Source organism: Epargyreus clarus, unplaced genomic scaffold, assembly GCF_041222505.1.
Source record: "Epargyreus clarus isolate Ecla_fem2 unplaced genomic scaffold, WU_Ecla_fem_2.2 ptg000007l, whole genome shotgun sequence".
Taxonomy (NCBI): domain Eukaryota; kingdom Metazoa; phylum Arthropoda; class Insecta; order Lepidoptera; family Hesperiidae; genus Epargyreus; species Epargyreus clarus.
This window is the reverse complement of record NW_027332215.1, coordinates 13,152,942-13,167,639: the sequence shown is the minus strand read 5'-3', so window position 1 is coordinate 13,167,639 and position 14,698 is coordinate 13,152,942. Positions and strand designations below refer to the sequence as shown.

The window sequence follows — 14,698 nt, the reverse complement described above, 5'->3', positions numbered from 1 at the left end:
CTTGGTGGACCGAACATGAAGAATAATCAAAATATAATAATTTATCTTCATTTACATTATCATAACAAGAAGTCAGTCTTAGGCTTAAAAGATTAATATGATGACGTTTAAAGGATACAGTGATATATGTATCAATTACTATCCGCGCGAGAGCGGCTGGATTCGACAAATACCAATTGGTTGCTTTTGTATGTTTCAAGTTTTGCCTGCTAGTAACGTATCTTTAGTTATTATATCAATTACTATTTAGCACATGGACACATCAAACGTTAGTGGTTTACGGTGAGTTTAATACAAATAACAAGGTATTACAGGTGAGAGTTAAAATAAACAGATGCCCGAAGGTTATCACAGTCACTATCGCAAGTTGTGCAACTCTATAACTCTTAAGATTTAAAAGTGTATTATTACTTCCGCTTTATTTAACAATGTAATTTAAAAAACTGCTGTTATTAGACAGAAATATGTGTGACGATGGTGGCGCCCGAATCGAACCATAGAGGATTCTACAACCTTCAACTTGATTTTAACTTATTTATGTTAAAAACAATAGTCTTCAGGAACATTTTAGGAACAATCTTCGAGTTCAGTGCAACAATGTAGACAATATTGTTATGTACTATGTTCACAAACTGAAGCTTTGTTCCATCCGTCTTAACGCCGAGCTGCGATGGTCGGCGCTGACAAATTGCTCCTAATTTTTAATGGCTAAGCCAAGCCGTCTATTTGATTTATAGCTGGGTGACCCAGTTTGAAGCTATGTCCTTAATATCCTTTGAGAGTTCCAAGAAAATAGAGAAAATGATAAAGCTATTACTACGGCGCTGTTGAAGCTCTTTACCAGCTCCACCTGGACTTTGTCTCATAAGGTTCGTTATTATTAAAATATTTCTTAACTGGGTCAGTTATTTTATCATCATCATGTAATGCAAAGTTGATATAGAGCTAATATTTTATTATTTTTTTTATAACAAAATTAATAAATATAAATTAAAACAATTAAGTTGTCCACTCACATTTTGATGTTGCTTTCAGTATGCAGATTCTCAACTTGCTTGCGAATATTATCTGAATAGTCAATGAACATTTTCCTGCTGTGTGTAGGTTCTAAATAATCGTGACTTTTTAAAGATTAGAAGTAGCATATGAGTAGTACGCCGTCCAGCTGATAGTAATCTTTATAATCTTTAACCAACCTCAAATAAGATTAGACTTCTACTTGTGATCAACCACAAATGCACGGCTACTCCCGAGGATTAAGATGGAATTAGTATGACTTCCTTACCACATCCTCCAAATAGCAACGCAGCAACGCTTAACACTTTTGTCATTAAGCAGAAGTTAATTTATGTGTGTTTGTGTGATTTTAGTAATATTGAAATTAACGTCTAAGTTTTACGTAACCGTTTCCAAATATCCAATGGTATTTAAAAATCCACTGTTGAGCGTAGACCTTAATAATGTTATTGTCACTGGCGCTTGGCCATGTGATAGTGATATGCAGTTCACCTTATGTTAATTAGCCACTTACGCTTATAGACATGTGCTAATAAACCTAATATGTATATCACTATCTGGCAGATATTACTGTAATGCTGCAATCTACGAAACCTTTGTTTTATAATATAGGAGCAGGTAGCAGACGAGCATGCAGTCAGACTGATGGTAAGTGGCTACAAGCACCCATGGTCATCTATAATTAACCACAGATAGGATTAGATATTCCTACCTGAAGTACGCCACAGATGAGCCGCTACCCCTGAGGACTGAACTGGAACGTCTTTTTTTGTTATCGAGCGGGAAACCTTCAAAAGGTACCCGGTGCCGTAAAAGTTTGTCTCTCTTGCCACACCCTTCTAACCAGAACACAGCAGCGCTTAATACTGCTGTTATGATGCAGAAATACTTACTTCTAAATTTAACTCATCCTCTATTTCTTCATGTATAACATAAACGTTAGCTACGTAAACTATCGTAAATCAACAGTTTCTTCATTTTTCTGTTTGAATATGTTTTTACCCGGTAAAAGTGTTCGTTCGTGTTCGTGTACTGTTTACCGTAGTATGTAGAGCGGTACATTCGCTATTTTTATAGGTTCGGCCTTTAATGGATTATTATGGAATGTGATACTGATTATGTGTTATCACGTTCATCAAATCACCTTTCTGCTTCACTGTAATATGATCTTTTTTTTATATATGAATTGTATATATTTATAATTTTATATTTTTATTACGCCTTTACTAGTTTGACTTACATATGTATCGGTATGTATGTATGTAACGGAATCTTTGAAATCGATTTTAACCTACTTTGAACGGTCAGTTTCATTCAACATTTTGAGTAATTATCAAGAACCGATGACAATACAAGATCTTAATAATTTTGTCTTATTATCCTTACCAGGATTAACGATTTTCGAGGCGGTGTTAGAGGTAAGTGGCGCCGCGGCTATGTTGCGGACAGAATCGTAACTACGAGTAATTAGCCAAGTGATGCTGTTATCGATCTACGAAGTTCACCACTGAATTGCTAGATAGCGTTAATTATTGGGATTAAGCTCATGGTAAAGTTACTATATATCAACAATTATTACTATTCAGTTTGATTAACACTTTATTATTTATAAAAGTGTAGTTTTTATTTTTTAAGCTTTAATTTATTTCTGTAGTATGTAATACTAATAAATACTGTAAAATAGACCGTAGATAATAAACCTTTTAAAAGCCAAGGATGCTATGTACGTTTTATTAAACGGTTTGTAATACTTAGTGCCTTGTTATATAGAAACTTATAATTAACTTGTTTTGCTAGTTCGTTTGAATGTGAGGGACAAATCTTGCATTGAATTTAAACCGGTTAGCTCCAACCGATTGAGCTGAAAGCATACGTTTGGTTTGTTAGAATATATTGAGATTAGTGACGTCATAATCAGATATGGCGGGCACACTAATTCCGAAATAATTATTTTTATTTTTTATTATGCATAATATATATGTGTTTGTTGTTTTACTTTGTTTTATTTGTTTTACTGGGAAGTACCTACCTACATATATAATTATATTTTGTCAAGATTTCACTTGGCACAACCGAGTATCGCTTAAAGATGACTCTTGACGAGTGAAACATGCCAGATGCAGACACACCTGTTTTGTTTTGGCACAAGTCATTATACATTCCTGTTTAGTTACAATAGGTTTCTTGTTGATAGTCTTAAAGTATTTGAAAAAATCAACGGGTTGCACTCCGGGAGTGTCGGTTAAAGTTAAAACTTTCAAAACCTAACCTGAATACTAAAATATAATAAATAAAAAATGAAATTGGCACACATTGACATATTTTATCTATGCTGACACCGGATGACATTGCTTTTGCAGTTTGCTTGCCGTCTTACAAATTTTCGATCAGGCCACGTGTCCTGACGAGAGTATAACATTTTTAGCCATCACAAAATGTGAACATCGGCTATGTGCGTGATGTTATCACTTCAACAACAGTTAATATAAATTGTCACACACTCTAATTTTCTTTGATTGTCGATAGATATTAGTACCTACTACGGTATATTAAGGTAGACAGTAGTGATAGCCTAGTGGTTAAGAAACTCGGCCTCTCGATCGGGGGGTCCGAGGTTCAAATCCCAGGCACGCACCTCTAATTTTTCAAAATTATGTGCGTATTAGGAATTAATTATCATTTGCTAAACGGTGAAGGAAAACATCGTGAGGAAACCTGCATACCTGAGAGATTTATAAAAAAAAATCTCAAAGGTATGTGAGTCTACCAATACGCACTTGGCCAACGCGGTGGACTATGGCCTAATCCTTCTCATTCTGAGAGGAGACCCGTGCCCAGCAGTGGGACAGTAATGGTTTGATGATGACTACGGTATATGAAACAATAACATGTTTCGTATTGATAACGTATAACAACGTTGCATTCATATTTGGTAATTCTGTAGGATAAAATATATTCAGATGATCGATCATACAATAAAGACCGGAATTTCTGATTGTTCTCATTGATAACACTTTCGTAAGCATACATATACATGTTTAGTATTGTACCAAGCTAGGTATAAGAATATGGCTACAATACTTGTAATACTTCAATGTACTATTAGATAGGCTCTCAAGGGTATACAACTGATACTGACGTAACTAAGTCCATTGTGTTTGTGGCAGATTTCCCACAATCAAACACGAATTTTAACCACTTGCTTGTATCGCATATCTTTATAATAATATGTTATTGTTTAGTTAAATATAATGATAATAAGGGTATTTTACTTGTTTACATCCGATTGTTATAGGTACTTCGAATTTAAGGTATCAACTATGAAAATTAATTATAATAAGCTTAATTGAATACTTTGTCACTCCACCTCCCTTAACAATAGCTGTAATTCTAGATTCTAGATAGATGGAAAGCTGGGTTTTACTAATTATTTAAATATATAACAGACATTTAAAATTTTTATGTGAAGTTTTTCTTTCTTATTAATACCACAGATTTACTGGCGGTTATGTGCATCAATACATACATATTTTTATGTGTATCTAAAACGGTCCTTCAGACTTTAAATTATTATGCAAAGCTTACGTGCGAGATTTCATAAGCATTTTCGTGCTTCTGTGTTATCGCCAGGTACCTAAACTAACCTAACCCATACTTCCCAGTAATTCACAATACTTCATAATGAATATATTTCAGAACTTCCCTAAACAAGACGTGCATGGCCTAATATATTACACTATTCAACATAGGTATACAATATACATAAAGTATGAAAACTTCAAAGTGCTCCGATGTAACGTGAGAATTACGGCCCTTAACCTACTTGGTCCTGCGGCCGCACTCCGTTTAACAAATCACGTCACTTCGACACGAACGACCAGTTAGTTCCAGTAGCTTCTTGTCCAATTTAACCATTGCCGTAAGTAATAAGAAATAGCGGCAAATGCTTTACACCATTCTCACTTGTCAAGTTCTTGGAACATACGAACGTACACAAACGAAACACTTAACCGGCGAATACGTGAAGATTACTCAATACTTTGGATGGGTTTTGGATGCGAAATAGAATACTATAACTTTATAAAAAGAGTGAATAACTATGAAGCAGAATCTAACTTTCGAATCAAGGCAATTTTATTCACAACTTCATAATAAAACAACAAATACACTGTAAGATACTACCTACACTAAAAGTCTTAAGTAATTTAATTATTTACGAGTACACCAAATGGGAAATTATCTTAACACCGTTTATATGACACAGTAATGATTTTATTCACTCATTTTCTTAACGAGGTTCTATAGTATAAACAATAATAGTTACGGATAAGTCGTCCGTCTCGTCAAACAATAGACTATAGAACTATCCTATAGGCCGGTCAGTTACCCATAGTACGCACGTCTGCCCTAACACAAAAACGTGGTCCCCGCGGCCCAGAGATCGCCCGCGCTCTACACCGACACCGTCAATGTGGCACATCCACACTATAGGTTTTTGTGTTTAGAACAATCGGACACCGTTAGTGGCCTGCATCTCGGACGCGCGAGGAATCACTCGGCCCCTTGGTCTCAATACCTTATGTTTACTATTTGAAGCAGTGATAGTCTAGTGGTTAAGAAACTCGGCCTCTTGATCGACGGGTCCGAGGTTCAAACCCAGGCTCTCTGATTTTTCAAAGTTATGTGCGTATTATTAATTAATTATCACTTGCTTAAACGGTTAAGGAAAACATCGTGAGCAAACCTGCATACCTGAAAAAAGTATTCAAAAGTATGTGAAGCCTACCAATTCGCACTTGGTCAACGCGGTAGAGTATGACCTAATCCTTCTCATTCTGAGAGGAGACAAGTGCCCAAAAGTGGGACAGAAAGGGTTGCTGATGACTACTTATTTGAACTATGTTCGTTAATGTTATGAGATATTTGTTAGCCTGGACCAATGCAGTGTAGACTGAAGATTTTACGATCTCTTCTGTGATAAAATTATTAAGAGTTACGCATGCGTTTGACCACGATCGTCTAGTCTTGTAGCGATAAGAGATTTAAGATTAAGCACGTTTTCGTATTTACTGTATTGATGTTATTTTATAAAGTAATATCATCGAGTCTAGATATGTATTCACATGATTATCTCTTTATTTATCGTTGTAAATATATAAATATATGTTTATATATTATTTGCTCACTGGTTTCCGTATTTTTATTCTTAAGTAAAGTCTCTTACTTGGGTCACATTCTACGGCATCCACGTTACGAACTTCTCCAGCTCATTATAATGGGCAAAGTCAAACAATATTATGGGTCATTGGTATATGACCTATTCTGTAGCTAAAACTTTTTAACAAGTTTATAAGTTTAATTGACGTGTAATTGCTTGTTGGGCCGTAAACTTTATAATTTTTCATATCTAAATGGTAAAACGCGTGACTACTCATTTACGCACGAAAGTTATACTTCTTTAGCTTATAAAAAGGTAGAAAAGTGTGTCATCATCATCAACCCATTACTGTCCCACAGCTGGGCACGGGTCTCCTCTCAGAATGAGAAGGATTAGGCCGTAGTCCACCGCGCTGGCCAAGTGCGAATTGGTAGACTTCAGACCTTTGAAAACTTTTTTTTTAAGATTTCTCAGGTATGCAGTTTTCCTAACAATGTTTTCCTTCACCGTTTAAGCAAGTGATAATTAATTTCTAATACGCACATAAATTGCAAAATCAGAGGTGCTTCCCTGGGATTTGAACCTCGAACCCCTCGATCGCAAGGCCGCGTTTCTTAACCACTGGGCTATCACTGCTATGAAAAGTGTGTCTAATGTACATATTCTATCACGAAACAAAAATATTACAAAATGATACGACGACACGACAAAACGCGATATGCTACGAAAAATACGACATATTATACCATAAAGTATCACATCATATCAAATCACAATCACAAAAAATGCAATTATTTCAATATTTACTATTCCAGCTATATCTAATACGAGCTATTGCCCGCGGCTTCACTCGCGTTACGAATATTACTATATTATTAACTAAGAAGATTTATACAAACTTTCATCCCCTTGGGGGTAGAATTGGTCAAAATCCATAACATATACCTGCATGCCAAATTTAAGCCCGATCCGTCCAGTGGTTTGGGCTGTGCGTTGATAGAACAATATGTCAGTCAGTCACCTTTGAGTTATATATATTTAGATTTAAATTATTTTTTGTATGTTTTCAAAAACTCAATCTCATATTCTCCACAAACGATCCAAAATAAGTAAAATTACAAAAATAATGTCATGGAATTACAACGTGACTCTATCTAATTTAGGTGTCGAGTCTCCCCAACTAATGAAAATGGGACACTTAATAGCTAGCTATAAAGTTACAGTTACAAGTTCACTATATCTAGTGGTCGCCCACTCCACTATTACCGTTTAAATTATTTTCATCTTTTAATGTAAACCTATTATTAAAAATGTTTTTCTTGAAGAATTAAGTATGTTATTTTTTAGCTTTACAATTTTGATTCCCAAGGTTTTTATTATCATTCGAATCCATGTGTTTCAAATATCAGATCTCAACTCATAAGTAAATTGATATCTAAATTACACCCCAACAGACACCACCCAAAGCAATAGACAGTAGTCAATAAAAACGTTATAAAAAGCCCATAATTTTGAACATGAAAAGTGATCCTCAAGTAATTACCACCAGTTCAAGATAATCTAGTGGAAAATGTAACGATCTCGATTTCTCTTCCATGACCATTGTCATCTGAGACAATAGTTCATCTAAATCTTTAATACCTTTAACGCGTCGTGAAGGCCGCGAGACAGTTGCTAGAGCAACCTCGTTTCCAATGTGATTCGCTTTGCTGTTACAGCTCGCTCTTTGTAACGCAATACTGTTTTTACTTACATTTATATTTATTTGTATGTGTACTTAACGACCCTCTGTGGTTCGACTCCAGCGGCGCCACTGCCACTTTTATTTCTGCCTTATAAGAGACAGCTGTTAACACTGGTTAAGCGCAGCTGTATTTTGATGTGGTGCGTTAAGGGAGACATACTTTTTCTAGGCATTTCAGCTTAATCCTCAGGGGTAGCGACACATCTGCGGCCGACCTCAGGTAGGAATCTAATCTTATCTGGGGTTGAGTACAGCCACTAGCTGTCTGGTGGACAGCATGCTCATCTGCTACTCTTATATTATACAAAAAAATACACGTTTACACCAAAATCAAATAACAAAGAAATATGACCGACTTGGATAGCACTAAAAGGTAAAATAAATAAAAATGTTCGCTTAGTACCTACTTTTGAAGTCAGCGCTTATATTTGACACGTTTCACGACGTTATTCACCGAAGTATACCTATATTGATTGAAACCCGAACTTCCTATTTTAAGTTGGATAAAATTCGAAATTCAAATATTTTATTCAAAGTAAGTATATATATACTCTTTGCATATTTCTGATAATTATTCTACGAGTAAATTTAGGTATACGTAACCAGTTTATTTTTATTTCTGATATTTGAGTTATATTACTAAGTGCTATTTTTATGAAGCATATTAGGTATCTACAATTTATTTGTTTACTTAATTATTCTCACAAATGTACGTACTGTTTGCGCACTGTCAATATGATTAATAGGGCGCCCCAATACCAACTTAACCCACTTGACTCCGTGCAGAAACGCGCGGTCCGAATCGTCAACGACCCAGTGATCTCCGATCGGTTAGAACCTTTAAGTTTGCGGAGGGACATAGGTTCCCTCTGTGTGTTGTACCGGCTTTACAATGGTGAGTGTTCCGAGGAACCCTATAAAGTGCTTTGAAAATTGAATCCTATAATAGGTATATTGACGGCACAGAATTTTCATGTGATGCATCAAAACCCTAACATCATTTTCATAGAAAAAACTATTCTCTTAAATCACTCAAACTATTCTCTTAAGTCACTAGAATTACTACCTACTTTGTACATATTACCATAAAAGAACAACACAATAACATTCGTTGTACAAGGAAGATACTATCAAATAATTGCCATAAGTATCCAGAGAATAAACGTTTTAAGCCACAAACCGCTCGTAAAAGCCACCAAGTATTCTAAATTAAGAAACATTTATCTTATTCGAAGCTAATTAGGTACTTTTCGCATTACACGCATACACTGGCAGACTAAGGTCGGGTCCCCGACCCGGCGCGGACCTCTGGTCCTGCTGGGCGTCCAAATGTCTAGATGTAACCCTGTAGACATTCGTAAAAACTTGTAAAATTAAATCAATTACTTAGACTGGAATCCCCATTCAATTTTCCGCCCCGGGCCTCCGACGAGCTTAATCCACCCCTGCTAATATTCACTTAATTTTATTCTGTGACCAGTTCAAGCAGGTTCAAGTGCTGACTCGAGGCTAGCACTGTTAGTGGTCAAATGAGGCTACAGTGGCCACTGACTAGATCAGTCACGCGTGGCTGTACGTGACTAGATCGGGTTCGGGTCGATTCTCCAAGGCTCTAGTCCAATTTAAAAACTATAGGTCATACGTAGTCAATGTAAAATAATTTTAAAACATCTACAAATACACACAACAAACACAATTGAACGGAATGGATATCTTCTTTAGTTGGTATTTCTAAAGCATCCAAGCCCAAAATCATATCATTTCCATGATTGAAATTACATTTCAAATCAATTCGTGAAAGTAGTTAAAAATTTAAAAGCAAGATTGACCCATATACTTAATTCAAATACCTAGATAGTTAATCAATTGTTTGTGAAGACTATTAAGTGATAGACGGGAAAAATTAATTTATTCAACAACATGTATTGTATAAGAGCATGATACACATGTCCATTAAAATAAAAATACCTAAAAATATTCGTCACGTGCAGTGACGACGTAGGTGTTATTTAAAAACTTTTAATTATTCATGTCCCAAACATTTTTGAAACTTTTATTTAGCTGTTTTCATTCCCCTAAAATTCTATTTAAATGTACCTATGTCTCTTTTTTTTAAAGAACAACTGTAGGTACCTATGAATATATTCCACAACATCACAGAATACTGATAAAATCACTTATTAAAAAGAACAATGAAACTGTTTGTTTTTTGCTTCAACATGTTATTAAAACAACTGGTTTCCACATTATAACAGGCATAGAACTTAAATAATTGAAATTAATGATGACACATTACGTCATTATCATAAAAAAGTGCCGCCATCGTATGATGAATTCTAAGCTCATTTGATTCATTTGATTACTACTTATTTGAATAAATAAAATATTTGTAGGTAACTAGAGTATCTATTAAGTGTTAAGCGCTGCTATGTCCTTGTCTGAACATGTAGAAAAACAGATTCACTTATATTACACGTTCTAATATAATCCTCAAGGATAGAAGGTGGTAGAACCCTTTGTGGTTCAACTCCGGCGGCACCACCGCCACACCTATTTCTACCTAATAACAGCAGTGTTGAAGTGTTGAAGGGTGTGGCAAGGGAGACAGAGTTTTCCGAGGCGTTCCAGCTTAGTCCTCAGGGGTAGCGACGCATCTGTGGCTGACCTCAGGTAGGAATATCTAATCTTATCTGGGGTTGATTGAAGATGTCCATGGGCCATGGGAATGCGGAGGTTAACTAATTCCAACAAATGTACTCGTATGTCTCGTACTTCAACACGTCCTGCACTTTTACGGTTGGGTTAAAGGGTTCCGTTGCATCCGCCTAAATTGTGGAAATAACATAGACTACATTATTTCCTTTTTCATTTAATTATTTCAAGCTGCCTATAACCTGGTAATACTTGTTTAAAGAGACTTTGGTCTGAAGGAAGTGCCAAGGAATACGGTTATAATGAGCATCCTAACTTAGTTCTCATAGCATTTCTTTCTTGCCTCAAGCACAACGAGTTTCATGTTAAGTGGCCACCGCCGCCCACCGACATCTTTAATCAAATCCGAGACATTTCTCTTACTTTGAATCGATCACGTGTGAACCAAAAGACTATTTTAAAATGAAACTAAAAAATCTGCGTTAACTTTTGCTGAACAAACAAAATCCTGCAAAAGCCACTACCTTTTACACTCTAATGGCTCTAACACAAAACAAAAACTAAGACTAGTGCTGCAAGCCGAAAATAGAAATGCCAACATCGCATAACATACAAAGTTGGGTTTTTATGAAAGTACCTAAAAGTTACTAAACTTTGGTCACATAACTATACCTACTATAAAACTTTTAAGATGTCTCCTTTCTTCTGGTAATATTAATAAGATTTAAGACAGACATTTATTTAAGAAGATTTTAGGCCGCCTAACAACATTCCTTGCTGGAGACTATTTTCAAATGGGGGTGAAACCCTGACACACTAGTGACCAAATAAGACATGCCCACAAATAACACTGAATTTGTACGAAACAAATTCTAAAAGCGTATTGAGACCTCTGACCGGCCACCGGACTAAATGTCAGACCGACCTTCGCTTATGCCCTCAGCATATATGCTACTTTTAGCTTCGACGATCAACTATTCACCTAATTTTCGGAAGATAAAGGCGGCGATCATATGTTAGACCCCGCACATGTTTCAGCCAGTCGCAGCTACTGTTTGATAGTATTAATACAGTCGCTGAAATATGCGATATTTAGTATGATGCAAGTATCCGTTGCATCCGAAACATGGTGCAGCATTGTCACAATAGCGAAAAGCCAACGCTAAAAGTAGCTAGTGTGCTGCGGCCCTTGCCAAATGCTAGAGATGGGTTGTACTAGGTAAATTTGGGACTAGGTATGCCTGTTCCTAGTATTTAAAAATACGTGATCCAGAAACCTGTTCCACCTAGTCCCATAAAGTCTCCGTCTAAGGACTAGGTCTAGGACTATTTCATGACACGTTTAAGGCATAAACGAACTAGCTTCCTAAGCTAGTTCGTTTATGCCTTAAACGTGTCATGAAATGGCGCGACGAGCAAAAAAAAAGGGAACCGTGTCATGTGCCAGCCGGCGCGACGAGCAAAAAAAAAACGGGACCCGTGTCATGAACCGGCACGACGAATACCTAGTCCGATATACCACCTAGTCCGATATACCACCTAGTCCGATATAGATACTACCTAGTAAACTACCTAGTCCAAAAATTACCTAGTCCGAGAAGTTTCTCGGAGTTACCTAGTCCCTGAACCTATTCCACCTAATCCCATAAAATACTAGGTACTTATTCTTGGACTAGGTACATATTAAAACTTGGACTAGCTCCGACTTAGTCCGGTAAAATACCTAGTCCCTGAACCTGTTCCAGTGTATACGCCTCACCTCTACCAAATGCTATTATATCGCAAATCTGTGGTTAATTTTCAATTAAGATAATGCATTATCTACATTGTTATGTTAAATATGGACTACAATTTGCCTAATGGATGGATAAATGGATGGTCATCCTGATGTTAAGTGGGTAATGAACATATAGCATAGGTATGTACTTTACGTTAGCCCATTACTGTCACACTGCTGGGCAAGGATCGAGATCCTTACTAAAGGGACTAAAGTCTTAAATCTATGCTTAAGCTGGCTACGTACACAATTACACGTATACAATTAAATAATACGATTGAATGTTTAGTATCAAATAAATTCATTTAGTTGTAAGTACGATCGTGAGTCTAAAGTTTATACATATTAATAAAGGTTACTTAACCCGTTTAAGTATTTTAGACTTAACTATGCCGGGTTGTCAACGAATACATTTTGTGTATGGATACTCGTATGTAGTGTATATTTTTCTTTACAGCGTTCAACACGACAGACTAATTTAAATTGCACAATTTAGTATTCCCTGTATTGTGGGTGCTATGGACACACAGGAGCAATTACACAAACACCCAGACCCAGAAACAGTAACCTAAATTCGTCATTTACATACTGTCTGGCCGGGGATCTAATCCGGGACCCTCTGCGCGTCAGACATACAGTATGTTTTCTTTTAATAAATAACTTTTTAAAAAGAAATTATATGCCTCTAATGACTAACTTAGTTTTTCAAAGTACAGTTAGTTATATTATAACTTTACATATACTTTTAGTTTCATTCACATCATATTATAATTTTATATTAGAGCGTGAAGCCGCTGTTATTGACTTTAGTCGTGATATCACATTTAGCGGTGTCATTATTCATAATAATAGTTACATCACATAGTCTCGAGTTATAGACCTTCACACGACATTCAAATAAATATACACCATATATCTACGCTTACTTGAACAGGAAATACTTGAATAGAATTAATATATCCACGTCTGTATTGGTTCAAATCTTTTATTTGCCCGTTGACAAAAATAAATTTTAATATTTTTGCTTGCAAGCGATATTTAACGATATGCCACTTTTTATCATGCTCGCTTCTTAGTTTTTGTGGGATAAATTAGTACACCTCGAAAGTGAAGGTGGTAAAACCCTTTGTGGTTCGACTCCGGCGGCACCACCGCCGCACGTATTCCTGCACAGCAGCAGTGCTAATCGGTGGTGTGTTCTCGTTTTTCGAGGTGTACTAGCTTAGTCCTCAGGGATAGCGGCACATGTGGAGCCGTCCTCAGGCGGAATATCTAATCTTATGTGGGGTTGATTTTATAGATGGCCATGCGGCAGTAGCCACTTACCACCAAGCGGACTACATGCTCGTCTGCTACTCCTATAGTAAAAAAAATAATCAAAGAACATTAGGAAAATCTTGTAACAAGTAGCAAGTAGCCTATACGATGTGTCGATATTCCTTAGAAAAAAAACTAAAATGAACCTGAAATTGCCTGTAAAGTTTAGTGTCGGTTTCAGTTTACCACAAACATGACTTGAATTCTGTTTCAAAGAGAAAAATCTGAGAAAAAACAGCGCTTTCGGCATATTTTTTGCCTTGACTGTGGTACGGGCTAATCTTATAAATCCGAACCTTAACACACAGCACTTTACATGCAGCCATGGTAGTGAGCTTAGCTTTCTAGGGCATGTGAATTAAAAAAAGCGTACACGTGTACTGGTATTGATTTTATGGTTTTGGTACTGATTTTAGGGTGCCTTTAAAAAGTCTAGTAAATACAAGCGTCGATAACCTTGACCGAAGCAAAGCCGCAGGTTCACATATTCAGTACCTACTAACTTGATTAAAGTGTAAAATGATATGATTTTAAAAACTTTGTTGATCGTACATAACCAATTTCATGATCATTTCTACTTAATTCTTCCGAAGTTAATTTGCGAAAAGTGGCCGAAGCGGAAACCGAAGCAGTTTTTGTCAAACACTGCTAATTTGTAATCGGGCCGTAGATAGACCGATAGATGCATCAGAATAGACACGCATGAGTCTTTGATCTCTGCCGAGTACATACGTAACTGAAGTACTTGTACGGCATGTATTATGCATGTATTACATAAGCACGCTTTCCTTAGACCCTGACGTAACGATCGCCCCTTGATCGGTCACTGTTGCGAATTGCACTCCAACTGGTATAACGCATTCTGAACTCGCTTAAGGACAACTAACGCCTAAGTATGTTAAAAAGTACGTAATATCAACGTATGAAATATACTTTGTATAAAAAATATTTTGTAATTATTTTAGTTATAACTACCCTCTGTAGTTCGACTCCGGCGGCACCACCACCACCACCACACCTTCTAATAATAGGA

General features: G+C 36.3%; 1 protein-coding gene across 1 annotated transcript in view; it reads left to right on the top strand.

Annotated features, from left to right (window-relative positions):
- The window catches only part of fw (CUB and Sushi multiple domains furrowed), a 115,916-nt gene that overhangs the window by 58,652 nt on the left and 42,566 nt on the right, over window positions 1-14,698 (top strand). The window lies entirely within an intron of this gene.